A 27,389-nucleotide genomic window follows, 5' to 3' on the forward strand; every position below is an offset into this window, starting at 1 on the left:
GGACATCTGGTCCGGACTGAAGGACCTGGCAACAATTTCTGACATGTCTACTGTCACTGCATATGATACTGTCACCATTGACAGAATGGTGGAGGATTACATCGGTGACAGCATCCAAGTAGGCATGTCAGACAGTCCATACCTGTACTGGCAGGAAAAAGAGGCAATTTGGAGGCCCCTGTACAAACTGGCTCTATTTTACCTGAGTTGCCCCCCTCCAGTGTGTACTCCGAAAGAGTGTTTAGTGCAGCCGGGAACCTTGTCAGCGAAAGGCGTAGGAGGTTGCTTCCACAGAATGTGGAGAAGATGATGTTCATCAAAATGAATTATCAGCTCTTCCAGGGAGACCAGCCTCCAGAACGTACAGAGGGACCTGTGGTGGTGGATTCAAGTGGGGACGAGTTAATACTTTGTGAGGATGAGGATGTACACACTGAAGAGGGTGAGGAATCGGTGGATGAGGAGGATGAGGATGACATCTTGCCTCCATAGAGCCAGTTTGTGCAGGGACACATTAATTGCCAGCTTGTTTTGTGGGGGCCCAAACGAACCAATCATTTCAGCCACAGTTGTGTGGCAGACCCTGGCGCTGAAATGATTGGTTTGTTAAAGTGTGCATGTCCTGTTTATACAACATAAGGGTGGGTGGGAGGGCCCAAGGACAATTCCATCTTGCACCTCTTTTTTTTCTTTGCATTATGTACAGTTTGGGGCCTAGTTTTTCAAACTGCCATCCTGTCTGCCACTGCAGTATCACGCCTAGATGGGTCACGTGTTTGTGCCGCCCACTCGTGTCGCTTAGCATAGTCATCCAGCTACCTCGGTGCAACCTTTTGGACATAAAAACACTATTGTGAGGTGTGAGGTGTTCAGAATAGACTGGAAATGAGTGGAAATTAAGGTTATTGAGGTTAATAATAGCATAGGAGCAGAAAAACCTACAAATGCTGTGATTTTAGCTGTTTTTATGCTTTTTTAAAAAAAAATACAGATCCAAAACACAAAACCCAGAACCGAAAACACGGAAGGGTGGTTTTGGCAAAACCAATCCAGATCCAAAACACGAAGAAAGATCCAGATCCAAAACCAAAACACGAAAAGTGGCCGGTGCACACCCCTAATTACTAATAGGCTAATTGGTTGTATCAGATGTGCGTGGATTTGTATCAGCCAATCCCAATCACACCAGGTGACTGCACTGTTTCCTGACATCACAAGAGCAGCGGGGTATGCCCCTGCAGGTACTTTCTTACATCGGTTTCCATTCCCGCACATAGAGCTTTACTAAAGTGCAGCAAGGGGTGAAAATCCCCTCACACACATCATAAAACCGGTTTCATGAGAGAGAAGGGGAACAATAGCTCTGAGTCTGGCGGTACACACACATTGTGGCTGAGACCGTATGGGTGACATCCAGAACATGCTTCACAGAGGAATAATACAGTCCTGCTGGGTGTATGGATGAGATAACACCACTAGATGGGTTATAAAAGCGATTTCAATATACAGGAAGATTCTGTAAAGCACTGCGGTGAAAATTAATTTATTTCCTGCTGTCTGTTTTGCTTTCTACATTCTGTTTACCATACATTTTCTAGATGGTGAACTCAGAAAATACTCGGCGTAAACCTGTTGCTAGGGATCTGTGTGGATGAAAGATAAAATATTGGCCCTGATGCACACAAGTAGTGATGTGTCATGTCTGAGGACATTACATTCTGTACTGCATGTTACCGGCTGTGCACTTATGTACATTCTCACAGTCAGGATTCCTGATCAGTGAGAGATGCTCTCCCAATTGGTGACTCAGGAAGTCGGTGCAATTATGAGATCACCTCTCACTGATTTGCACCGAGGGGCTAAAGCAAATAAATAAATAAACAAATTGTGGAGTTAGGTAACAAGGGTGCAGATTTTGCGTGGAAACAAATATCACAGGGTTGGAACGGACACATGTATGATTATTCTGACGTTAAAAAGAACCGTCATCCTTATTTATGTGTTTTAATCCGTCTATTTTGCATATGGGTATTATACATCAAGATGAGCACGAGTATATGTGCAGATCACATTCAAGATAGAAAATAAACAATAATATTATCATAAAAGTATAGTTTTAAAATGCTGTCATATATGTGGTTGGGTACAGGATCCCTGTGGTTGGGATTCCAGCGGTCAGAATATCGACAGCGGCATCCTGACAAGATTAGGTGAGTAACCTAACCCTAACGGCTAACCCTTCCCCTAACCCACCTATCCCACTGCCTAACCCTCCCCCCTGCAGCCTAACCCTAACCCTTACCGTTGGGATGTCAGCTGTCAGGATTCTGGCGTCGGTTTTCTGATTACTGGCATCCCGATCGCTGGGATGCCGACTACATCCCCATATATGTTGAGTCTTTTAAGTCTGTATTCTGGTTTTGTAGATAAGACTGACAGAGATACTGTGCTACAAGTTATTCCAAACTGGCACTGATTACATTTTAACAGTGGGGCCAGAATTTATATATATTAGAGGAGAATGGTTGAGGGGGCTCAAGATAAACTTTGATTAGGAATATGAGTGGTTGTATGGGGGGGAGCAGGGGGAATAGGTGGAGGGGAGAGGCAACAGGAAAGTTTTGTTTAAAAAAATTCCAGTATGGGTATTGGGTTTTCATCTTACAAACCAAGTGCGGCTAAGGGCCTCCTAGTGTGATAGGCTGTCAAGTTTGATTCACATGTCTTTCAGCAAAAGAAGTATGGGAAAATCATTTATCTGTAGTTTTGTCCATAGGACATAGAGCAGGCTGACCAACCTCTGTCTCTCCAGCTGTTGTGAAAGTCCCAGCATGTCTTGCAATAGTTTTGCTAATAGGGAATGCTAAAACTGTGGCAGGGAACAGTGCTGGGGCTTGTAGGATGGCCAGGCCTGTCATAGAGTTTTGCTTTATGGTGACATTAATGGAGCATTCAGCCATACAAATGTTGCCCACACCTCTCTAATTAAAGAAACCCCAAGTTATTTTTTTTAATTTTTTTAACAAAGCCACATAATGCATAGCAACGATGATGATGATGATGATGATAATAATACACATTACAAAACGAAAACCTATAAACATATTTATACACAAAATTGATTACGATCCTAAAATACTGAATAGGAAGATGAGTCTACCATAAGATAAATACTGGCCACGTATTGATTGATGACAGGGTAGCTCAGTTCTATCCTTCATTCTCTTTTTCTAGTTTCAATTAAACTTTTTTATTTTCTGCTTTAATTATCTTCTATGTTTATTTACCTCTCTGTTTTCTCGCTTTGTGTTTTGTTGGGTATAATGGGGAATACTGCATGTTACCACCTTTGCCAGGGCTGCAGCACCTTGTCCCACCACTGGGTGCAGCGTTCCTCCAGGTCACAGATCACTCAACCATGGAGTTGTATTCTGAACAGAGGTATTGGATAAACCTGTAATGCTGTTTATATCAGGGTGGTCATGTCCTGGTTTACGCCAACCTAGCAGAGTTCAGTGTGAGGCGATAAACATCATGCCTGGAGATTTGCTGTATGAAGCAGGTTGATCCTATTGAAACATTATAGATAATTGATGTGGATAATGGGATGATTCTGTCTGTACAGAAGCCCAATTGAAATGTATTGTGTGTGTTACATCCTGACCAGACCAGGCTTTCATTGTTATGTAGATATGAATAAAGGAACCTCTTTAGGATTTCTATAGAACGGATGTGAGCTGCCAGCAGTAACTCAGTACTATAAAACCCCTGGTCATTATCTCCATCACCTTACCTCTGTCCCCTCCCTTATTCCTTTCCCAATCTCAGAATAGAAGTAAATCAATGCTCCTGTTTTTATCCTGTCCCTGAAGAGGGGGCAACCTTCAAATGTTCTTCTCTGGCAACAAACAGACAGCGGCATGTTAGGCTGGATCACACTGCAGAGAGGGGGAGATAAGATGCTCACAGGCAACACTCAAACACCTGAAACAGCCCCCTCCCCAACTCCAAGCCTCCTAGCAGCTTCTCTCACCACACATTTCCCCTCAGATATGCCTGTCAGCGTATTTCCCAATTGTTCGCTCTGTTGCTAATCTGCTTTCTTTATGGCTTCTCAATAGAGTTAACAAGCTGCTTTTACTGAGATGAGCATGTACTATAGAAAGGAACTCTAGGTACATCTATTTTAGTCTTCATTCATATTTGTATTTTATACGCTATTAAACTAGAACACCTTCAAACTGAAAGCTGTATAACCTCTAGATCATGTTTCACAATCCTAATCCCACATGACTGGTAACTGTCCAGGTGATAGTAACAGGGATACTCTAAACTAATGAAACACACAAATGGACAGTACTAATCTGTCAAAAAAAACAAACCAATAAGCCAATAAACCTGTAACCAGTGCGTAGTACTACACAAACAATGCTTATTCTTTATTTTGTTTTACTACCTTAAACAGAGTTGATTGCTGGTAACTTAGTTTTAGTTGTAGAAGAATGAGGGGAAAAACTACTGATTGTGTAATATTTATCTTACAGCATATCCCATAAAGGAACTGAAAATCATCTGGATAAAGGTGGTTGGTCAGAAATCATTGGCAGCGTTTTGTCTGCAAACAAGGCAGGTTAGTGCGGGATGTAGTAGACAACCCGGCCTATGGTCTGAATACCGGTGCCGAAATCCTGACAGGTCGGAATCTCGGCACCAGTATCCCGACCGGCAGCATCCCAAAGGTAAGTATTGGGGTGATAGGAGGAGGTTAGGGTTAGGTATCGGGGTGAGGCATTAGGGGGAGGTTCAGGGTTAGGCACCAGGTAGTTAGTGTTAGGATTAGGGTGCGAGGAGGGGGAGGTTAGGTTTAGGCACTAAGGAGAGGTTAGGTTTAGGCACTAAGGAGAGGTTAGGTTTAGGCACTAGGGGGAGGTTAGGTTTAGGCACCAGGGAGTGGGTGTTAGGTTTAGGGTGCGGGGAGTGTTAGGTTTAGGGTGCGGGGAGGGTTAGGTTAGATTTAGGCACTAGGGGGGAGGTTGGGTTAAGGCTAGGATAGGGGTTAGGAAAATACTTACCATGACTTCCTATGGGTGTCGGGATTCTGGCTGTCGGGATGCCGCTGTAGGTCTCCTGACCAGCGGCATCCCGACAGCCTTGATTTCATACCCAACCCGGTTAGTGCCGTGTGCGTTCTATCATAATGTCTTTATATTCTGGGCCTGATTCAGACCCACTAGCAAGCGGGTCGATGGTGGCCCAGTGCGCACGCACGGCGTGCGCAAGCCCCATAGCGAGTGAGAAATCACTCGCTCCGGGGATCGCAACAAAACAGGGCGGCTGTCGATGTTGATCGACAGCTCGCCCCGTTTTGTAGGCGGGGAGGGGGGGTGGCTGAACAAACAGGCGTTTCCGAAGGAACACCTGCCGTTTGTTGGCGGCCCTACTGACATCACTCGTGATGTCAGTAGTGGACTTCCTGCTCTATTAGAGCAGGAAGTCCACTCGGGCTTATGAGACCTGAGACCCTACCACTGGGCTTCCTCGCAAGCCCGATGGTCGCGATAATCGCGACCATCTCCTGCCTGCTCGCACTAGCTGTGGGTGGGCACCCACAGCTTTGCGGGCGGACAGGAAAAAAAAAATTCCCCCCCGCCCTGATTAAGAGCGTGCGCTCGCAAATAGCGAGTGCCTCTGAATCAGGCCCTCTGTCCAGAAACAGAATAGTGGCTCCAGAGCTAATGCTAACAGGGGTAAGGATAGCGAATTAGTCAGAGCTCAGACCATTAGAAATAATCATCACAATATTAAATTCTTTTTCAGCACGAGAAAAGAACTTTAGCGCTCTGATCCTCTGATGAGTGTACATGTTGTATAATGGAAGGCATTTTGCGAACATTGGTCACTGAATATCTCCTCCATATGAATCCCGTTAGATGATCACTATGGGTGAGAGTAGGTAAACTGACCTGCACCGGTCTGCTATGAATTTAGCATTTTATGGTCTATGTATAAGAGGGATAGGCCTGTACGAACCAGGTAACTCTTGGATTCCACCCACTTTGGGCAGTAGTTGATAATAATTGTGAGGAGAAAATTCCATAACCATTCCAACAATAATTTTGTATATTTCGCCACAACCCATCTAGCCCGGGGGCTTTGATAATTTGGCTACTTTCTCTGCTGTAGTAGGAGTTAGTAAAGAGGCTGCTTGCGATGAGAATACCCTGGGCACTTGCTTATCTTCCCATAACAATTTTATGTTTCTATGGGTATTGTTTCAGGACTATAAAGGTTACCACAATGATTTTATAATATGGTCATGATTCACTAACCAGTGTATCACGGGGTCCATGTAATGCTGAAATATTAGTAGCAGTCCAGTTCTACAATAATGTTTTTTAAACCCTTCACATTAGTCTCTGCAGTACTGCAGCTTACACTGTACTTTACCACTTCAATACGCAGAGGGTAACAACCAACATGTACTTTACACAAGGAAGTCTGCAGAAACATAAGGAGGACATACAAACCCCACAGTGTTGCCTGGTGCTCACTTACAACCAGAATCTGGTCCTTCCAAAGGAGCAACACCCTCACACCTTACACAGCAGTACTCACCCACCAGCAGTTATTCTATGGAGAGTCTTACTCAATACCTCCCACCTGTTCTGATTTCAGTGGGACAGTCCCACTTTTTCGGGCACTGTCACACCCGTAGGGCCGCAGTGTCCCACGGGCAGGGAAGGAGGTTGGGAAAGCACTAGCTGAATACTAAGTGAATACGGAATAAATGCAGTGTGCATATACACGGCATCTAAATAGTGCGAGGGTTGAGCCTGGGGGTAGCCTAGCTGATGGTGGAGTGTTGGGCACCCCCCCAGAGTTCATGCCCCTTTTTGGGAGTGCACACTTTTGGCATGAATTGGGTCCTGATCTTAGCTCCCAAATGTTGGGAGGTATGTTACTCTAGCATGAAAACACTTGGATTTACCCTGTATGCAAAATAAAAATTTAAAAAAAGCATTTGTACCCCTTACAAGGTAATATGGTTTGTCCAGGTGCAAAGTTACTACTTTTGTGGGGTTTTATATTTTTTATTTTTTTTTGCTTTGTTCCCAATTACTAATTATTAATATAGTAGTGTTAGAGACTATATATGACTAGCGAGTAATATTTGAAAATAGATTTCAATATATGAAATGGGTACAAAATGAAAATTAGAGTTATGGTAGACTTACCTTGATAACTCCTTTTCTTCGAGGTCCATAAGGTCCACAGGGATACCATGGGGATAATGTGGTTGGAGAGATCCAGGCACAAAACAGTTAAATCTTTCAGCTCCCAGGATGCCTCGGGTCCTCCTCCATATATACCCCACTCCTAGCCACAGGCCTTCAGTTTTGTTAACAAGCCTCAAGGCAGGAGAAGGAAAGAGGAGAAGGATCGTACACCAGAAACACTCTTACACAAGATGAGGGAATCCGTGACCGAAAGAAAAACGTACCCATGCAGCCAGGTGCATCAGGGTGGGTGTCCTGTGGATCATATGTATCTCGAAGAAAAGGAGTTATCAAGGTAAGTCTACCATAACTCTAATATTCTTCTTAAGGGTCCATAGGGATCCACAGGGATACCATGGGGATGTTCTAAAGCAGTACCCCTAGGATGGGGGGACGCTCCTGAGCAGAAAGTAGAACTCCTCGCCCAAAGGAAGCATCCTGAGAGGCAAAAGTATCAAAGGCATAGAACCTAAGAAAAGTGTGTACAGAAGACTACGTGGCTGACTTACCTAACTGATCAGCAGTGGCACCATGACTAAATGCCCATGATGGCCCTACAGTGTCACAGTGTGCCGAACTCTGGTCACCACTTATCGGGTCCGGCAGCACTGGTTCTCTGACGGGCAGCGGGTGGGGAAATCCTGGCGCCCGCTGCCAACGAAGTTCTCTCTGGCTCCTGGGGGGTCTTCCGGCGAGCAGCAGCAGGGAGATCCCGGCGCCTGTGGCTGTACAGCTCCTGCTTTTAGGGTGTATGCAGACAGCTGCGGCTCCCCTAGGGAGGATTTACAGGGCTAGTACACTTCTTCATGGCGTCACAGGAGGCACCTCATTCAAACCTGCCTATAAAAGGAAGTTCCTGGAACAACTCCTGTGCCAGGGTATAGGCTCCATTACCATACTCCAGCGTTCCTGTGCATATCCTGATTATTGGTTCTGACCTTGGCTTGTTCGTGACTCTGATTCTGCCTGACCCCTGGTTCGAATCCGTCTGAGAGTTTGTGACATACTGACTGAGTAGATAGTGCTCTCACCATGTATGAAACAGGGACATCAGCCTGAGTGTACAGCTGAGAGATAGTCATGCGTAGCCATCTCGCCAGAGTCTGCTTATTAGCTGGCCATCCTCGTTTGTGAAAACCATATAATACAAAAAGAGCATCTGATTTTCTAACAGAGTTTGTACACTCCACATAGATATGGAGAGCACGAACTACATCCAGGGAGACTTCACCTACAGAAAGGTCTAGAGCCTGAAAAGCTGGAAGTACAATTTCTTCATTTACATGAAAACAGGACACTACCATAGGATGGTAGCCCTCCCTTGTGCGAAGAACAGCTCTATCCTGGTGAAAAATCAAAAATGGGGAGCGACAAGAGAGTGCTGCCAAATCAGAGACTGCATGCAGAAGAGATAGCAAGGAGAAAAAGTGTCTTCGCTGTCAACCATTTCAAATATACAGAGTCCAGAGGTTCAAATGGGGGAGCTTGTAGCCTCTTAAGAACCAAAGACATATCCCACGGTGCTACTGGTGGAACAAAGGAGGCTGAACTCTCAGAACTCCTTGAAAAAAAATTCTAACATCTGGTAATGAGGCAATCTGCTTCTGGAACAATACTGCTAGTGCAGAAACCTGCACTCTCAAAGAGGCCAGACAAAGACCCTGGTCTAAACCTGCCTGGAGAAAAGCCAGTACCCTGGAAATCCTAAACACCTTAGGATCATATTTTCTGTGGGTACACCACTGACCAAAAAAATGCCAAACCCTGTAATAGATGCGGGCAGAGGCAGGCTTCCATGCCCTAAGCATCATCTGGATTACAGAACTGGAAAACCCTTTGCTGTTAAGATGGAAGATTCAAGAGCCACACCGTCAAAGCCAGATGAGGTAAGTCCGGAAACCGGCAGGGACCCTGCATTAGCATATCCTGCCATAGAGGAAGGGGATACGGACTGTCTATGTATAGATTCTGTATGTCGGTGAACCAATGACATCTGGGCCAAGCCAGAGCCACCAATATTACTGTTCCGCTTTCCTGCTTGAATTTCCTGAGAACTCTTGGTAGGAGGGAAATTGGAGGAAAGAGATACACCATCTTAAAGTCCCATCTTACTGCCATTGCATCCACAAAGGCTGCTGATGGGTCTCTGAACCTGTACCTGGGGACCTTGTGGTTGTGACATGAGGCCATGAGATCTATTTCTGGTAGACCCCATTTGTTTACCAGGAGCTGAAACACTCCCGGATGGAGAGACCACTCTCCGGCGTGTATGTCCTGGCGACTTAGAAAGTCCCATTCAATTGAGTACTCCCGGTATGAATATTGCCAAGATGGCCGGAAGATGACGTTCTTCCCAAATCAAAACCTTTGTCACTTCTTTCATGGCTGCATAACTTCTTGTACCTCCCTGATGGTTGAGATAGGCCACTGTAGTCGCGTTGTCGGACTGGATCAGAGCTGGCCTCCCCTGGAGCAGGTCCTGTATACTGCTCGCAGTTCCAGAATGTTTATTGGCAGATGATTTTCCTGATTTGTCCATCTTAGCTGAAAGGTATGATGACCTGTCACTGCCCCCCATCCACGAAGACTGGCATCCATGGTGAGAAGCAACCAAATTGGAATCCAGAATGGGCGCCCTTTGTTCAGATGGTTCTTTTTCAGCGACCACAGGAGGGAGTGACGAACCTCTGGAGTGAGAAATATCCTCTGGGACCTTATTAGATGTTACTGTCCATTCCACCTGGTGAGAATTAATCTTTGCAGAGGACTGGATGGAACTGAGCATACCCCGCCGTGTCAAAGGTGGATACCACTTATCCCAGGATCTCCATCACTAACAGCATGGATACTCTTCGCTTGTGTAGCAGCTTGTGTATTTGCAATGAAAAGGCCGCAATCTTGTTCGGTGGCAGAAACAGCCTTTGTTTCCAAGAATCCAGAAGAGCTCCCAGATGTACCATCTGCTGTGTTAGAGAAAGCGATGATTTCTTCCATTTGATAATCCAGCTGTGCTTTTGTAGGCAGGCTATGGTCAGTTGAAGATGGTTTAGTAATACAATCGGAGTCTGTGCCAATATCAGAAGATCGTACAGATATCGTAGTTCTCTGATTTCCTGACACCTGAGATAGGCAGTCATGACCCCCTTATTTTGGTAAGTACCAGGGGAGCCGTAGATAGGCCACAGAGTAGTGCCTGAAATTGATAATGTTACTGAAGGACAGCAAACCGTAAAAATTGTTGGTGGGATGGCATAATAAGAACATGCAGATATGCATCCTGAATGTCCAGGGAAACCATATAATCCCCAGGCTCCATTGCCAAAATAATTGACCGGAGAGTTTACATGGATAAACCTGTTAAGGGTTTTTAGATTTAGAATAGGGAGACGAGCCCCATTCGGTTTCTGAACCAAGAATAGATTGGAAAAATAACCCCTTCCTTGTTGCGACACAGGAACCGGGATTATTACCCCTGCCTTCAACAGAGAGTGAATGGCTTCCTGAAGGGCCAAGGTCTTGACCGCATCTGATGGAGGATCTGTGCAAAAATACTTCTGGGGAAGATGCCTCCACCTAAAAGTGAGAGCATACCCCTGAGAGACCACTTCTTGGACCCAGGCATCTGTTGTTGTCAGACGCCAGTAATCCGCAAACTGAAGAAGTCTGTCTCCCACCCTGGGATCCCCCAGGAGGAGGCCCACCCCATCAGGCAGAGAAGCTGGATGTCTTGCCTGTCCAGACCTCTTAGTTTGTCGCCTTGTTGTCTTGCAAAAACTAGATGGCTTAGAGGAAGATTGTTCCACTGCTCGTCCCTGCGGACGGAGGACCGAAAAGAAACCTGTCTAGACTTTATTGTAGCCCTAGATGGCAGGCCTGCTGACATAGAAGCCGCCAGGGTAGCTATTATCTTATCTAACTCTGCTCCAAAAAGTACCTTTTCATATAAAGGTAAGACTTCCAGAGCCTTCTTTGAACCTGTATCAGCTTTCCAGGATCTTAACCAAAGGGCCCTGCATGCCACTATTGAAGCTGCTGATGCCTTAGAAGCTAAAATTCCAGCATCTACTGCAGCTCCTCCCAGATAGGAAGTTGTTTCCCATATACAGTCAGGTCCATAAATATTGGGACATTGACAGAATTTTCATATTTTGTCCTCTATTCACCACCACAATGGCTTTGAAATTAAACAAACAACATGTGATTTAACTGCAGACTTTCAGATTTAATTTGAGGGTAATTACATCCAAATCAGGTGAACGGTGTAGGAATTACAACGGTTTCTATATGTGCCTCCCACTTTTTAAGGGGCCAAAAGTAATGGGACAAACTAAACAATCCTAAATCTAACTTTCACTTTTTAATACTTTGTTGCAAATCCTTTGCAGGCAATTACAGCCTGAACGCATAGACATCACCAGACGCTGGGTTTCATCCCTGGTGATGCTCTGCCAGGCCTCTACTGCAAATGTCTTCAGTTCCTGCTTGTTCTTGGGGCATTTTTCCTACAGTTTTGTCTTCATCAAGTGAAATGCATGCTCAATTGGATTCAGGTCAGGGGATTGACTTGGCCATTGCATAACATTCCACTTTTTAGCCTTAAAAAATTCTTTGGTTGCTTTTGCAGTATGCTTCGGGTCATTGTCCATCTGCACTGTGAAGTGCTGTCCAATGAGTTCTGAAGCATTTGACTGAATATGAGCATATAATATTGCCCGAAACACTTCAGAATTCATTCTGCTGCTTTTGTCAGCAGTTATATCATCAATAAATACAAGGGAACCAGTTCCATTGCCAGCCATACATGCCCACGCCATGACACTACCACCACCATGCTTCACTGATGAGGTGGTATGTTTTGGATCATGAGCAGTTCCTTTCCTTCTCTTCTCTTCCCATCACTCTGGTACAGGTTGATCTTTGTCTCATCTGTCAATAGGATGTTGTTCCAGAACTGTAATGGCTTTTTTAGATGTTGTTTGGCAAACTCTAATCTGGTCTTCCTGTTTTTGTGGCTCACCAATGGTTTACATCTTGTGGTGAAACCTCTATATTCACTCTTGTGAAGTCTTCACTTGATTGTTGACTTTGACACATATACATCTACCTCCTGGAGAGTGTTCTTGATTTGGCCAACTGTTGTGAAGGGGTTTTTCTTCACCAGGGAAATAATTCTTTTGTCATCCACCACAGTTGTTTTCCGTGGTCTTCCGAGTCTTTTGGTGTTGCTGAGCTCTCCGGTGCATTCTTTCTTTTTAAGAATGTTCCAAACAGTTGATTTGGCCAAACCTAATGTTTTTGCTATCTCTCTGATGGGTTTGTTTTGATTTTTCAGCCTAATGATGGCTTGCTTCACTGATAGTGACTGATAGCTCACTCAGCTCTTTGGATCTCATATTGAGAGTCGACAGCAACTGATTCCAAATGCAAATGTCACACCTAGAATCAACTCCAGACCTTTTACCTGCTTAATTGATAATGAAATAACGAGGGAATAGCCCACACCTGTCCATGAAATAGCTTTTGAGTTGATAGTCCCATTACTTTTGGCCCCTTAAAAGTGGGAGGCACATATTGAAACTGTTGTAATTCCTACACCGTTCACCCGATTTGGATGTAATTACCCTCAAATTAAATCTGAAAGTCTGCAGTTAAAGCGCATCTTGTTTGTTTCATTTCAAAACCATTGTGGTGGTGAATAGAGGCCAAAATCTGAAAATTCTGTCAATGTCCCAATATTTATGGACCTGACTGTATATGAGAGATATACATCATCTGTTCTCTGGTAGCATCTGGTAGAGATTCTTCCAATGCCCCCATCCATTCTTCAACAGCTTTGGCTACCCAGGCTCCAGCCATAGCTGGACGAGTAACAGCTCCAGATGATGAAAATTTTGCCTTAAGACATGCTTCAATTTTTCTATTCGTGGACGGAATAGGCAATGTAGCATTTCTGATTAAATGCGTCATATGAGCATCCACAGTAGGGGGTACCTCCCGCTTAGTACATACAGAAGCTGAGAAAGGATACAACGATGTTAGTCTTTTATTAACATAAAACACTTTCTCCGGGATACCCCATGCCTCTTCCATAAGCTCAATGAGCTGTTCAGATATAGGAAACTCCGTTTTGGCCACCTTCCGGTGGTGTTTAAACACTGTAGCCTTCTTACTATGAGCTGGTTCATCATCCTGAATATCTAGGACTGATTTAACCGCCCTCACCAAAGAAGGAACATCCACTGTGGATGGATGATCCTCCTCCCCCGAGCTAGAAGCAGGAGAGGAACCCTGCACATCATCTGATTCCTCTGATGATGTGTCTGAATCCATATGTTGAACAGACTGATAAAAAGATAATTTGCGCTTAAGCGCTTTGGTTACTACTGGTCTGCTTTCAACATTAGATGGTGCCATACTCTCCTAGAATGGCCATAAACATCCTTCCAGGAGGGATGAATAGGATGTGCAAACATGGCATGCTGTGGACACCCTATCCAAGGAGGCAGTGTGGGAGCAGCCATACGATCCACAAACTGCTTAATTACCTGTGACAAAGAGGATACTCAAGATGGCTCTTGTCCAGGGACAGGTAAACTGGACTGGTGAGATGGCTCTTTATAACAGACAACACACAAACCATCCTTTACGTCCTGAGAGGACACATAGGCCATACATTATTTACATGAAACCAACACAGGGGCCTCCCCCCTCCTGTTTATCTTTTGACATGTTCAAAATAAAAGCAATAAATGCAATGTTATGAGACAGCCTTCACAAATACTTAGTGAACGTGAAGTACCCAAAGATAACCTCCACCCCACAGGGATGGAGAGAAAAACAGTAATAGCTACAATTGACAGAAATAAAAGACAGTATCAATGCAGCAGATAGCAAACAGTCACATACAATGCATATGTAATATAATTACAATAGACTCTAAATCAACTACACAAACACCAAGAATGGTAGGATATAGAGCACTATATACCTTAACCAAGGGAGAGGTATACAGGAAGACTGACCCAACCCCTCCTGATACCAGCAGCTACAGCAGCTCACCGATAGTGAACTGTGAGCATCTCATATACACGTGGAGGGTAGGCGGAGCATCCCAGAACTCTTTGACGGTTCTGCGTCTGCGTTGGGGGAGGAGGTGCCGGGGGAGCGCCTATCTCCCCTAAGCTGCATCAACTGGCCGGGTACGCTGGCCTCATGGCAGCAGATGCGTCTGCTGCCGATTCCCGGCGTCATACGAGAAGGCCCCGGCGGTCTAGTGAGGACGCGGAAACTCACGGTCCCTGACTGCAGCGGCTTCCGGTACGTCTCCGGTGCCAGAAGCTAGGACTGCCGCACACGATTCCTCGTAAGTGAGGAATCGCCTTACCTGACATCTCTGTGCATCCGGTTGCAGTCAGGGTCCCAGCATCGCTGCTAGCACACTCAGCCGAGACCCACCGGAATCACCAGCCCTGTTACTGGTGTTGCGGCCCAGCAGAGGTAGATGGAGTGGCAGTATACGCATCTTAATTCGGACGTTTAGTACTACCAACCCAAAAACATAAAAATAAAATAAAACATAAAATAAAAGCTTAGGACTGCCAGAGCAGTCCCCTGTTACAAAGGTGCGTCTTAATCCTGCCGCACCAAACAAACAACTAAAGGCCTGTGGCTAGGGGTGGGGTATATATGGAGGAGGACCCGAGACATCCTGGGAGCTGAAAGTTTTAACTGTTTGGTGCCTGGATCTCTCCAACCACATTATCCCCATTGTATCCCTGTGGATCCCTATGGACCCTGAAGAAGAAATTAAACTTTTCACATAAACTTTCAAGGAAAAAATAATTTATACCAAAAGGTATATTTGACAATTCTAATTCCCCACATTAAAGATTGTCCTTTAAGTATCAGAAAATCTTCGTTTTCAGGGCAATTCCAGGAACAGGTAGAACTGATCATAGATAAAGCCATTTATTGTACAGGGTACACGCATCAGAGAGGCAATGAGCTTGCACCTGTACATGTCCCTGCGTATCATTCACAGCCTGCCAAACTCCAAGTGGCAACTACTGATGTGCCCTGACAATGCAGATAAGGGTCACTACAGCTGCACTGCATGACAGGCCAATTGCCTTTACACAGAAACTAAATACTCCTGCTGAACTCTACATAAACTTCTTACAGTACACTTGTTATACACACAAAAATGCCTACTTGTGCATTAAATATAAAGGGAGAGTCCATTTATGCCAGTGGTAAAGGAAAAAATAAAAAATTTTTGTAACCCATACCATAAATAAAGCAAAGATAATTGCTGATTGGTTGTTATAGGTTATCGCTTGTTAATATATAACTCCATTGAATATTGCATAAAAAAGGCATATTCTCATAGCGTTTCCTTTACACATGACTCCTGCATTCATCGTGGGGTAGCACGGGTGATGCAATGATTAGTTTGCCACCTCACAGCACTGAGGTCTTAGGTTCAATCCCCACCAAGGTCCTATGTGAGGAGTTTGGATGTTCTTCCTGTGGTTGCATGGGTTTCTTCCCATAATGCAAAAGCATGCTGGTAGGTTAATTGGGATATAACAAACAAACCCTAGTGTACTGTATATGAGTATATGTGGTAGGAAATATCGATTGTAAGCTCCACTGTGGCAGGAAGTTTCATTCTAATGAGAACTTTAAACTATTTACTAAGCAGAATATACAAATTAAACTTCACTTTGCAACAGAGCTCAGTGTTATACCTTCAAAACTTAGCTATACGCACTGGGTTTTTTTTTATAAAGCTTACACAAACTTGAGCTGACACACACAGTAATATTTACCTACAAACAGTCTGTTTAGTCAGACTCCTACAGTACAGGATAACATGCCCTGAGCAGCCTGTGCAGCGTACTACAGGTTGAGTCTCCCATATGCAAAATGCTTGGGACCAGGGGTATTGTGGATATTGGAATATTCCGTAGTTTGGAATATTTGCATACCATAATGAGATATCTCGGGAATGGGACACAAATCTAACCACAGAATGCATTTATGTTTCATATACACCTTATACATATAGCCTGCAGGTCATTTTATACAATATTTTCAATAACATTGTGGCTCAAAGTTTGTGTACATACATGAAGTTCATTTATGTTTTATATACACCTTATACACACAGCCTGAAGGTAATTTTATACAATATTTTTAAATAATTTTGTGCCTTAAACAAAGTTTATGTACATTGTACCATCAAAAAGCAAAGGTTTCACTATCTCAGTCATGCTAAAAAGATTCCGTATTTCGAGAGACTCAACCTGTCTCAGACTCAACCTGTACAGACAGTCATTATCCAGAAGTATATTATGCCAAATAGAGATGGTTTATAAGCAGAAAATGAAATGACATGTTATCTGGCCACTTGTATGGCCACACACTCAATAGCCACCTTTCTAGAACTGGACAGCACAGATGGCATAGTGGTGAGCATTACTACCTCACAGCACTGGGGTATTGGGTTTGACTCTCCCAAGGTCCTATCTGTGTGGAGTTTGCATGTTCTCTCAGTCTGTGTTAGTTTTCTCCAGGTACTCTGATCATACTTGCCTACTTTTGAAAACGCATTTTAGGAAGATTGTGAAAGCAACACCTATGAGCACAGAGGTAAAGTGGACGTAGTGCTACATCTGAGAGGCGTGTCATAGAATTTACTTACATTCAAATGTAAACAAGCCCGGTGCAAAGCCAAGGGGGGGGACGCTATCAATGTGATCCTTCTCCCCCCACACCTCCGTGTGCTACAAGTCGCGCCACACATAACGCGGGAGCTCAGTGTGACTTGGTAGCGCGGAGCATGTTTTCCTGCATCTTTTTACCTTCAAATGCGTCTTATTTGCACACTGATGCAAATATATAACACAAGCTTCTTGTGCTGATTAAAATGATATGCAGCATGCCTATGTTCTGTATGTGACTGCAGGTGTATCTGCATGCGTAACGCTATGTTACAGTGTTACAGCCGCTGACACTGTAACGTAGCGTTTTGCATTTGTGCTGTCTATTCGCATCATTGTGTGAATAAGACGCATTTTAAGGTAAACAGACGCACGAAAAGACGCTCAGCACTAGCCTGGCACGGCATGGTGCAACTAGAAGGGCTGTTTAACGCGCAGGAGGCTAGATGTATGTGGCCCTATCTGTAAGAGGGAGCGGCATCGGACCCGGCCCCCGCTGGGCCCCTCCAGCAACTCGGGTAAATAATACCCGCCCCCACTTATAACCAATACAGGGAGCTGATACTAATGACCCCATTTGAATGTATATATCTCTGGATTTTTTAAATAACAGCCATGTACACATGGTAACTGTTGACCATGTAACCTGATACCATTGTGTTTAACATGTGTTACATCCGGCCGAAGACATCGCTTTTTGCAATGCGATCATGCAGGGGTGTATATAGGGGTCCGAGCGCCCCTGGTAAACTAAGGGACTGGCAACCCCCTCCAATGATTGTTCCCACTGGAAATATAATAAAACACTGATTCATTGCCCCCACAGCCAGAAGATAAATAAAAACAAACATTAATTCCCTCCAGCCCCCTACAGAAGACTGAGTTACCTCCCAAGCTGGGCTGTCACATATAGCTGCAGAGCTAATTGCAGGAGACCAGCCTCCAGTCACTTCAGAAAGTCCAGACCAGTGAGTGTCTCCCTCCAGAGAGTCCAGACTAGGCCAGTGGGTTGGAACTTGGTCCCACTCCCTTCCTCAGCACACAGACACATCACCTTCCTCAGCCCACAACCCCATCACCTTCCTCAGCCTGCCCCCAGCCCCATCACCTTCCTCAGCTCCCATCACCTACCTCAGTCCACAGCCACATCACCTTCCTCAGCCAGCCCCCATCACAGACAGATCCCAACTTCCCTGGCCCAAGTCCTCACGCTGCTGTACACTCCTCCTGTCTGCACAGTCCTCACCCCCGCAGGTCCCGGCCGATGGAGTAAGCAGTGCAGCACGTGCCCTGACCGCTCCCTGACCCCTGCTGTGAAGGTCATCTAGATACTGCCATTAGGCGTGTGTCCTCTCTATCAAAGCACGCATGGTGTGTGATGTCACATGTCACCAAGGGGTCACGCGGTCGCCCAGCACTGCCAGATCCAGACTGAGTCTGTCACTCTGTAGTGATTGTGACAGACGCAGTGTGTATGTGTATACTAAGCGCCGGGCAGCCGGGAATTCACTGGGGCGGCCAGCAAGGATAGAACTGACTGTGGGCGGCAAATGTGCCCCCCTCGGCTGGCGACCCTGGCGAGGGACATCCTGGCCAATAGGAAGCTACGCCCCTGCGATCATGGGCGTTACTGGCATGCCCTGATTGCATTGCAAAAGCGATCCTTGATAAATGGGCCCCAGTATGTGATAACCATCCAAATCAGCATGATTAGAATATTGGGACACCATTCACAGTTACAAAAAAGCAGGGAAATGATATATCCTAAATCCTATAAGTAATGTGGCGCATATATATGTGAAACTGAGCTCACCAGGCTGCGGTCTCCACACTGCGCGCCGCTTAGGACGGTGAGCGATGGTCTGTCAGTTGTAGTGTCGGAGAAAGGGCTTGTGCATTTGTAAACAGAGAGGAAAATTAATGTTGTCTGCTCTGCCGGTCCATAACTCACTCATGAATCCTTTACGTTGCACGGGTGCAGATAAATCTGATGGATGTTGCAGCAGTGGGATCGAGGTCTATATGACACGAGAGGACTGTGACTCCCCTGAGTTTAATTGCCAACTAAAACATGGTTACTATCTAAGATTGGCTGTCCTGATGTCATTTATCTTAGTTATACTACAAATAATTGGGACAAGGTTGAAGGACTGTGTGCTTCAAAATTAATTAACCCATTCAGAAATCCTAGGAGCACTGAAAATCTGAACCCAGCCATAGAAATGTAAGAAATGGACACCACTGGTTTGACTTTAGTCGCCACTCAGTCAACAATGTGCTATTTATAAGTTTTCCTAACAACGGTTATTACAGCTGGGGAAATAATACCACATTTAGCATACTTACACAGCATTTCAGTCCAGCTCTTCATTATCCATTACATTTATTTCTTTCTTCTAAATACTGTACTCCCATACAAGCTCTGTAATTCCTGGTCTTCCGATCTGTTGTAGGGCCACATTTGTACAATATGAGATGTCCTCACATGGGCTACACCAAACATATGTAAACCCCCCCCCAGAAAGACAGACACAAATAAATAAAAAAATCACATATGCACAGGAGGTGTAATGATTAGCATTATGGCCTCACAGCACTGAGGTCGTGGGTTCGATTCCCACTACGACCCAAATGTATATTCTCCCTGTTATTTAGTGGGTTTGCTCCGGTTACACTGGTTTCCTTCCACACTCCAAAAATATACTGGTAGGTTAACTGTCTCACAACAAAAATGAACCCTCGTGTGTAAGTATGTGAGTGTACATGTGTTGTAAGCTCCACTGGGGCTGGGACTGTTGTGGATGGACAAATATTCTCGGTAAAGCGCTGTGGAATATGTGTGCGCTATAAAAATAACTGCTAATAAATAAATAATAACTATAGATCTAGCTAAAAACAGTGGAATTGTACAAGGTGTACAAATGTATATCCTTCTACCCCACAATAGCTTACAGATGTGGCTTGCCAGTGATAGTGGCAAATGATAGAGACGCAGTACCCTATTTGTACATAATCTATTAATATATATATTATTTGTACCATTGCTGTCCTAGCTAAATAGGCTCCCCATCCCTTCACCAGAGAGATGTGGTGAAAGCAATTGGCAGCGATACCTGGCAGATTATAGCTATAACCAGCCTGGGCGCTGTAATAAAAAGGGAGAAGAGCTCTCTCATCCGTTTTTGGAAGCTATTATGTCTATACCACTTGGAAAAATAGATGACATATTATAATTAATTACATAGGAGGGAGAGTTCCCAACGTTTTGTAGATATTATACAAGGGAATTGTGATAGAGAGAACAGTTTGGGACATCTCATCAATTTGGGACATGTTAGTGTTACCCAGTTCTTTTGCATCTTACTTCCTCAGTGTATCCAGGTAACATGGGCACAGCACAGTACATATAACTAACTGACTTCAGCCAGATGTTATTTACTTCCCTGCATTGACGTGTTGCAGCCAACACAAAAATTACTTTGTTTAAATGACTGTAATTCCCTGTTACTGCTTGCGCTAAATAGAAAAGTCTTCATTATGAAATGACGTAGTGTTCTCGACAAGCACAGAAGATTACAACAGTTACCTTAGTCATGTTTTCATTTTTTTTCTTTGTAGAATAAAACTATTTTGAAGTTCAATAAAAGATGCTTTATTGTGTTTCATATATTCAAGCCGTGATTCAATTTACTTCTTTATGTTCTTTTTATACCAGTGAAAGTACTTTCAGCTGTAATCCAATTTTGTCTCGTTTGTTTTCATGCGGGATGTAGGGAGAAGAATGCTTACAATGAGAGCTACAGTAAAAAGGAGCAGGAAAAACACTGTGTGTGTGTATATGCTTATGTGCAGCATTCACCATCTGAGTTGTGTTTGGAGACAACAGTATATATACTGTACTAATGTATTTTCGCCTCATTCGTGTTACACCCTATTGTCTGTGCAGGTTATGTTATATGACTTTTCTTTAACTTATTTTTTATTTTTTTATGGTATCAATAGTACTGTAAGCGAGTACTGGTAAATACACTTCACCAGGTGAACATGGGGTGTTTATTAAATTATAATAAAAGTAGAGGATTTAGAACGGCTTGTAAAAAATAAATAAAAGAAAAACCACCACCAGCGTTTGCACTGCGTCTGGTACAGTACATAGCATGACCAGATAGTGAACACCAAAGATGGACAGTACCCTGGTATCAGTGGCGGATCCAGGGGGGGGGCGATTGGAGCGATCGCCCCCCCTAGCACAATTTGTCCGGACTTTATCATCTCTCTCCTCTGCATCATTAAGTTCAGAGGAGAGAGATGATAATGGCTGCCGGGCTGTGCTGTGATCGGAGCTCCCGTCTCCCAGTTAGGGGGATGTGTCAGTGACAGGCTGGCACCTGACCCGGGAGCCGGGGAGGAAGCGATCACATATATATATATATATATATATATATATATATACACAAACATAAAGTATATACTGTATATGTTCAAGGGTAAGCAATTCAACATTCAAAACCTTATTACAGAATACAGTGAGTGCTATATATACATTTACATGCACAAACCTAGAAGTACACTACACTAAAGTACCACTAGTTTTAGGGGGAGATTTACTGACCATCCAGAACTTCCATGTGTTTGTCTCCTTTTATAAGCATCATGATTAAAGCCAGACAAAAATAAAAGCGTTCCACATCTAAACACGCTACCGATTTGGTCTATTGATTTTGTGAGATGCGATTTGGTAAACAAGGTTCTTAGTAAATCCGTGATTTGTATGTGTGTCAATGTTAAGGGTTCAAGGTTTAGGCCAATGGTGCATTGTGTCAATTTGGCGTGTTTAGTTGTGTTTGAGGTGTGATTTGGGTGCATATTTAGCTTTAGTAATGCCCGAATTGCAAAATCACAACAAAATACAGCAAACGAACAATATATAATCTCTTCAGTTTCAAAAGTTGCTGAATACGCAACATATTTCAAAACACTTTTTCTTTGGTGAGGCTCAATCAGCCTTAAACTGACAATCTTACTTATATGTACACAGCGAAGGCAAGACTTATTTCCTTTTCCCTGAGGTTTGCTGAATTTATGCAGATCAGCCATTTACGTCTCTCTGTTTGACTAATGCCGGCTTCATAATTACTTTTCAAACAAAGAACAGTGTAAAAAAAACAACATCAATTTACCTAAAGACGGGAGCATAAAAGCGAAGGAAAGAACCTTTCCAACCTGTAATGCATTAGCTTATGATGTCACATGCGGGAAGGCACAGCTACTGCAGATATCCACTATTATAATGAGTATAGTACTGTATGCGACAGATTTCCACTGTGCTGACATAGGGAGATGGAGGCTTTGGCAAAAATATGCTAATTGCCTGCAGGTGACGCCTAAAACCGTCATCTCAGATCCGATGCCTGCGTGCGCCATCGGTTGTGATGTTTACAGCATTGGCCATCCTGCCCATTTGCGAGGCCAGTAAATCTGGGTCAGAAGACACAGACACTGGTCTCGGCAATCCCAGAAAATGCGGCCGACACGACCCCATTTACTGGAAACGCTGGAAGCGCCCCCAAGCGGCCGCAGCAAGTCAATCATGTGGTGGCATTGTGTGCAAGCTCGCAGGACTCCTTCTGCACATGTGTAGAACGGCTCTTTTACACGCGTGCAGACCCCCGCCATCGAAGATGTGTGCAAACCACCGGGTTTGTGTACGTCTCTTAATCAGGTCCAATGCCACAACCGTACAGAGGAAATTAGACCTCATTTATGATGTGAAGTCAGGACATTGACTGAACGACCCCTCACACCATGGCAACAGTGATAGGTTATGTAAGGGTATCTGACACTAAACAAGGCAGACATCTATATTCAGCACCTCAATTAGGGTAAACTGCGCTCTGAGAACTGTTGGGCTAGGGGCCTGATTCATACCTGGTCGCAAGCGCTGAGCGCTCGATACCGGGTAGATGGTGGCCCAGAGCGCATGTGCACGACGGAGCCGGCTCCATCGTGCGCATGCGCGAGACCCGGATAGCGATGGGCAAGCCGTCGCTCCGGGTCTTGTACCAAAGGGGGCGTGCTGTCGATGTTGAGTGACAGCACGCCCCCTTTGGTGGGCGGGCCGGGGGAGTGGCTGCCCAAATGTAGGCGTTCCCATGTGAATGCCTCCGTTTGGGGCCGGCCCCACTGACATCACGAGTGATGTCAGTGGGAGAGATTTCGGCTCTGTTAGAGCCGAAATCTCTCTGGGCTTGCGGCAACGAGACCCTACCACAAGGGTCTCGTCGCAAGCCCGATGGTCGTCATGACGTCCCACCCATAGATCCGTGGTGGAGAAGCACCGTGCTTTCAGAAGCACCAGCACTGGGGGGATTTCTATAAGGGGCATTACTACTAGGGGCACGACTATAGGGGGGCATTACTAATGGGGGCATTACAACAGTGGCCACTACATTACAACAGGGGCATTACTACTGGAGGCACTACAATAGGGGGCATTACTACAGTGGACACTACTAATGGGGGCATTCATATAGGGGGCATTACTACTGGAGGCACTACAATAGGGGGCATTATTACAGTGGACACTACTAATGGGGGCATTAATATAGGGGGCATTACTACTGGAGGCACTACTATAGGGGTCATTACTACAGTGGACACTACTATAGGGGTCATTACTACAGTGGACACTACTAATGGGGGCATTACAACTGTGGGCATTACTACTTTGGGCACTACTATAGGGGGCATTCTTAGTGTGGGCACTACTATGGGGGGCATTACTGGGGGCATTACAACTGTGGGCATTACTACTTTGGGCACTACTATAGGGGCATTCGTACTGTGGGCACTACTATAGGGGCATTACTACTGGGGGCACTACTAATGTGGGCATTACAACTGTGGGCACTATTATAGAGGCATTACTACTGTGGGCACTACTATAAGGGGCATTACCAATGGGGGCACTACTACTGGGGGCCTTAACACTGTGGGCATTACCTATGGGGGCATTACCACTGTGGGCACTACTAATGAGGGCACTGTATGGGGGGCACCACTTGTTGGGCCATTGTGTAAGGGGCACTACTACCGTGGGCATTGCATTAGGGGCACTACTACTGTGGGCCTTGTGTATAAGGGGCACTAATTTGGGCATTGTGTATAAGGGGCACTAATTTGGGCATTGTGTAAAAGGGGCACCACTGTGTGTCATAATATGAATAAGGGACTACTGTGTGTGCATTGAGGATAATGTATTATAAAGGGAATTACTGTGTGTGGCACAATGTATTATACAGGGCATTACTGTGTGTGGCATAATGTATTATACAGGGCATTACTGCATATGGCATAATGTATTATACATGGCATTACTGCATGTGGCATATTGTGTTGTAAAGGGCATTACTGCGTGTGGCATAATGTGTTATACAGGGCATTACTGCGTGTGGCATAATGTGTTATAAAGGGCATTACTGCGTGTGGCATAATGTGTTATACAGGGCATTACTGCGTGTGGCATAATGTGTTATAAAGGGCATTACTATGTAAGGAGCATTACTGCACATGGCAATTATTCGCCACGTGGGGAGAGCTTGGGGGAAGCCCAGCACCTTTGTAAATGCTGGGCAAGCCCCACAGTGTGATGAATTGGAGGTGTTCCACAAGAACACGCCCCCTTTCCGGAAGCGTGCGCGCACAGGGGAACGCCATCTAATTTTTTTTTTTTATTATTTATTTATTTATTTTTGGGGGGGGGGGGCACCACTGGGAACTTTCGCCCTGAGCTCTGCAATGTCTAGAACCGCCCCTGTATATAGATATCAGGTGCGCTCAACTGCTCAACTGATTGGAATTTGTGTTAAAGAAAACTAGCCTTAGACTGTAGTGTAAAAACAAAAAACTATTTATTCATTTGTACAATATCTAAATCTATATATAAAACAGGATAAGTGTGTGTGACACCTGTGTCCTATTATTCCCTTGCTCACTGCGGGGGGTCAGTTTCTCTTGCAGGGATCAACTTTCCGTATGATCTGTGCTATAAGCAATTCTCATACGTTCCCCGAAAGGTTATTAAGTCGTCTTCAGTGAGTACTAATTAAACAATCTAATATACAGTTTATTCATTTAGTACTCACTGACGTCAAATTGTCAATATGATATACTGGTGATGTTATTAAAAAGTATATTGTGTAAATAATAGATGTGTTAAGCACACTGCAGTGCCCAATGCTGCACACAAGAAAAAGCCAGTTCACATATGTCTTGTTGCCCCTCGCACAGGTGATGTTGTTGCCCCCCGCACAGGTGATGATGTTGCCCCCCACACAGGTGATGTTGTTACCCCACACACAGGTGATGCAGCCATGTGTGGGGCCCCTGTGTGCGGGGTCTCCTGGGCAACCTCTCCAGCTGCCCTGTTGTTAATCTGGCACTATAAATCATACTACTTGCTACTCTCCGGGTATGTCCAGGAGCCCTCAGTATTTGGGGAATTTTCACGAACTCCCGAGAGAGTACACCAACTTTCCAGGTCCTCCAACTTCTTCATAGAGGTGAGCGGTTGAGGGGCTCTATGAGCGGCATTGTACAACAGGGGTGGGATGATGTGACTCATTGCGCCATGCCTCCCACCCAGGGCCGCCATCAGGGGGGGACTGCCGGGCCTCCATCCCGGGCAGAGAGGGGGCCCGGGTGGCAGTGGCGGACACAGGCGACAGGTGCTGGCACAGGCAGGGAGAAGGAGCAGTAAGCACCGGGCGCAGTGCGGCAGTGTCATTAGAAATATGGAGCCGGCCACGAGTCACTCACAGCTCGCGGAATGGCAGCCAATTAGGAGTGGCTGCCGTTCCTTGAGCCAATCACAGCCGGCTCCATATATCAAATGCCGTTGCCATTCCATGCGGCGTCCGGTGTTCCTTTTCCCTGCCAGCCCAGTATTTGTCGCCTGTGTATGTCCCTGCTGCTGCCACCTGGGCCCCCTCCCCAAAAACGCTGGAGCCTGTGTTCATTTGTAAGAAAATACAGGTATGCTGACCCCTGTAACCCAGGCAGCCTTTCCTACTGTGCCCCCCAGCCCAGCCAGCCAGCCTTCTCCTACCTGCCTGCCCCCCTCCCCCAATCCAGCCAGTCTTCCCTGCGTCCTGCCCCAGTCCAGCCAGTCTTTGTGCACTCTAGTCCAGCCAGCCTGTTTGCCCTGCCCCAGTCCAGCCAGCCTTCCCTGCCCCTAGTCCAGCCAGCCTGTCTTCCCTGCCCTACCCTTCCCTAGTCCAGCCTGTCTTCACAGCATCACCCCCAGTCCAAGCAGCCTGTTTTCCCTGCCCTGCCCCAGTCCAGCCTGTCTTCCCTGCCCTGCACCAGTCCAGCCTGCCTGTCTTCCCTGCCCTGCTCCAGTCCAGCCTGTCTTCCCTGCCCTGCTCCAGTCCAGCCTGTCTTCCCTGCCCTGGTCCAGCCAGCCTTATCTGTGCCATCCCTAGTCCAGCCAACTTGCCTACCCTGCCCCTCACCCAGTGTAGCCTTCTCTAACAACTGCCCCCACAGCCCAAACTTTGAGAATTTTTAAACTGGTTTATGCACCAATTGATGCCCCACCCCCAAAATAGCTCCACCCACATTATCTACGGCTCAGACCACCTCTGCCGCATACCTCCGGGTGGAGGGGTGGCCTTACCTAATTTATCAGTACTGGGCCCACCAAACCACAGTAACAGAAAGCACAGCAGATGGGTTACCATCCATTATGACACTATTTTTGCAACATGCTGATCCAAGAAGAAATGTCAGGAAACACATGATTTTTGCGTTACACACACTGTTGCCCTGTAACACAATAGTGGAAACCTTTCATTTACACTACAAAATGTTAAATGTAAAATAGAAAGATTTAACATCTGAACTGGGATGATGTTGAATGTTGCTTTACCTGTAGGTTCCGCCCCACTCATCCTCAGTGCCGGATTACGGGCCACATGGGCCTGGGGCTGAAAATGTACAAGGACCTATACTGAGAAGGGGAGGAGCTATAACCAGGGCTATGTGGGTTAGGCCACAGCCAAGTGCGTGTGTACAGCCCATACACTATCTGACCCCACTGTCTCACTAATTACATAAAAATAGAAAAAATGCATAATTTTGTTAGAAAACTAGAAAAATTATTTCAATTTATGGCTGACTGTGTGACCAGCTAGGCAGCTGGTCATCATCATGCTGATGATGGGCCTATCTTTATGTGGAGGCCTGGAGATGTAGCTCCATCCGCCCTATTGTTAATCTGGCCCTGCCCTTTCTTGTGTAACCTCACAAACCACCTTGCAGATTAATATTATATTTCTTCTACCTAGGGTACATATCGTAAGGCGGTTTTGTTTTATTATATAGTATT

At 45.3% G+C, this 27,389-nt stretch overlaps 1 protein-coding gene across 2 annotated transcripts in view; it reads right to left on the bottom strand.

Annotated features, from left to right (window-relative positions):
• The window catches only part of TSPAN4 (tetraspanin 4), a 752,131-nt gene that overhangs the window by 28,823 nt on the left and 695,919 nt on the right, over positions 1-27,389 (bottom strand). The gene's annotated exons all lie outside the window — the stretch shown is intronic.

Source organism: Taudactylus pleione, unplaced genomic scaffold (genome assembly GCF_031769625.1).
Source record: "Taudactylus pleione unplaced genomic scaffold, aTauple2 ptg000109l, whole genome shotgun sequence".
NCBI classification, from domain to species: Eukaryota; Metazoa; Chordata; class Amphibia; order Anura; family Myobatrachidae; genus Taudactylus; species Taudactylus pleione.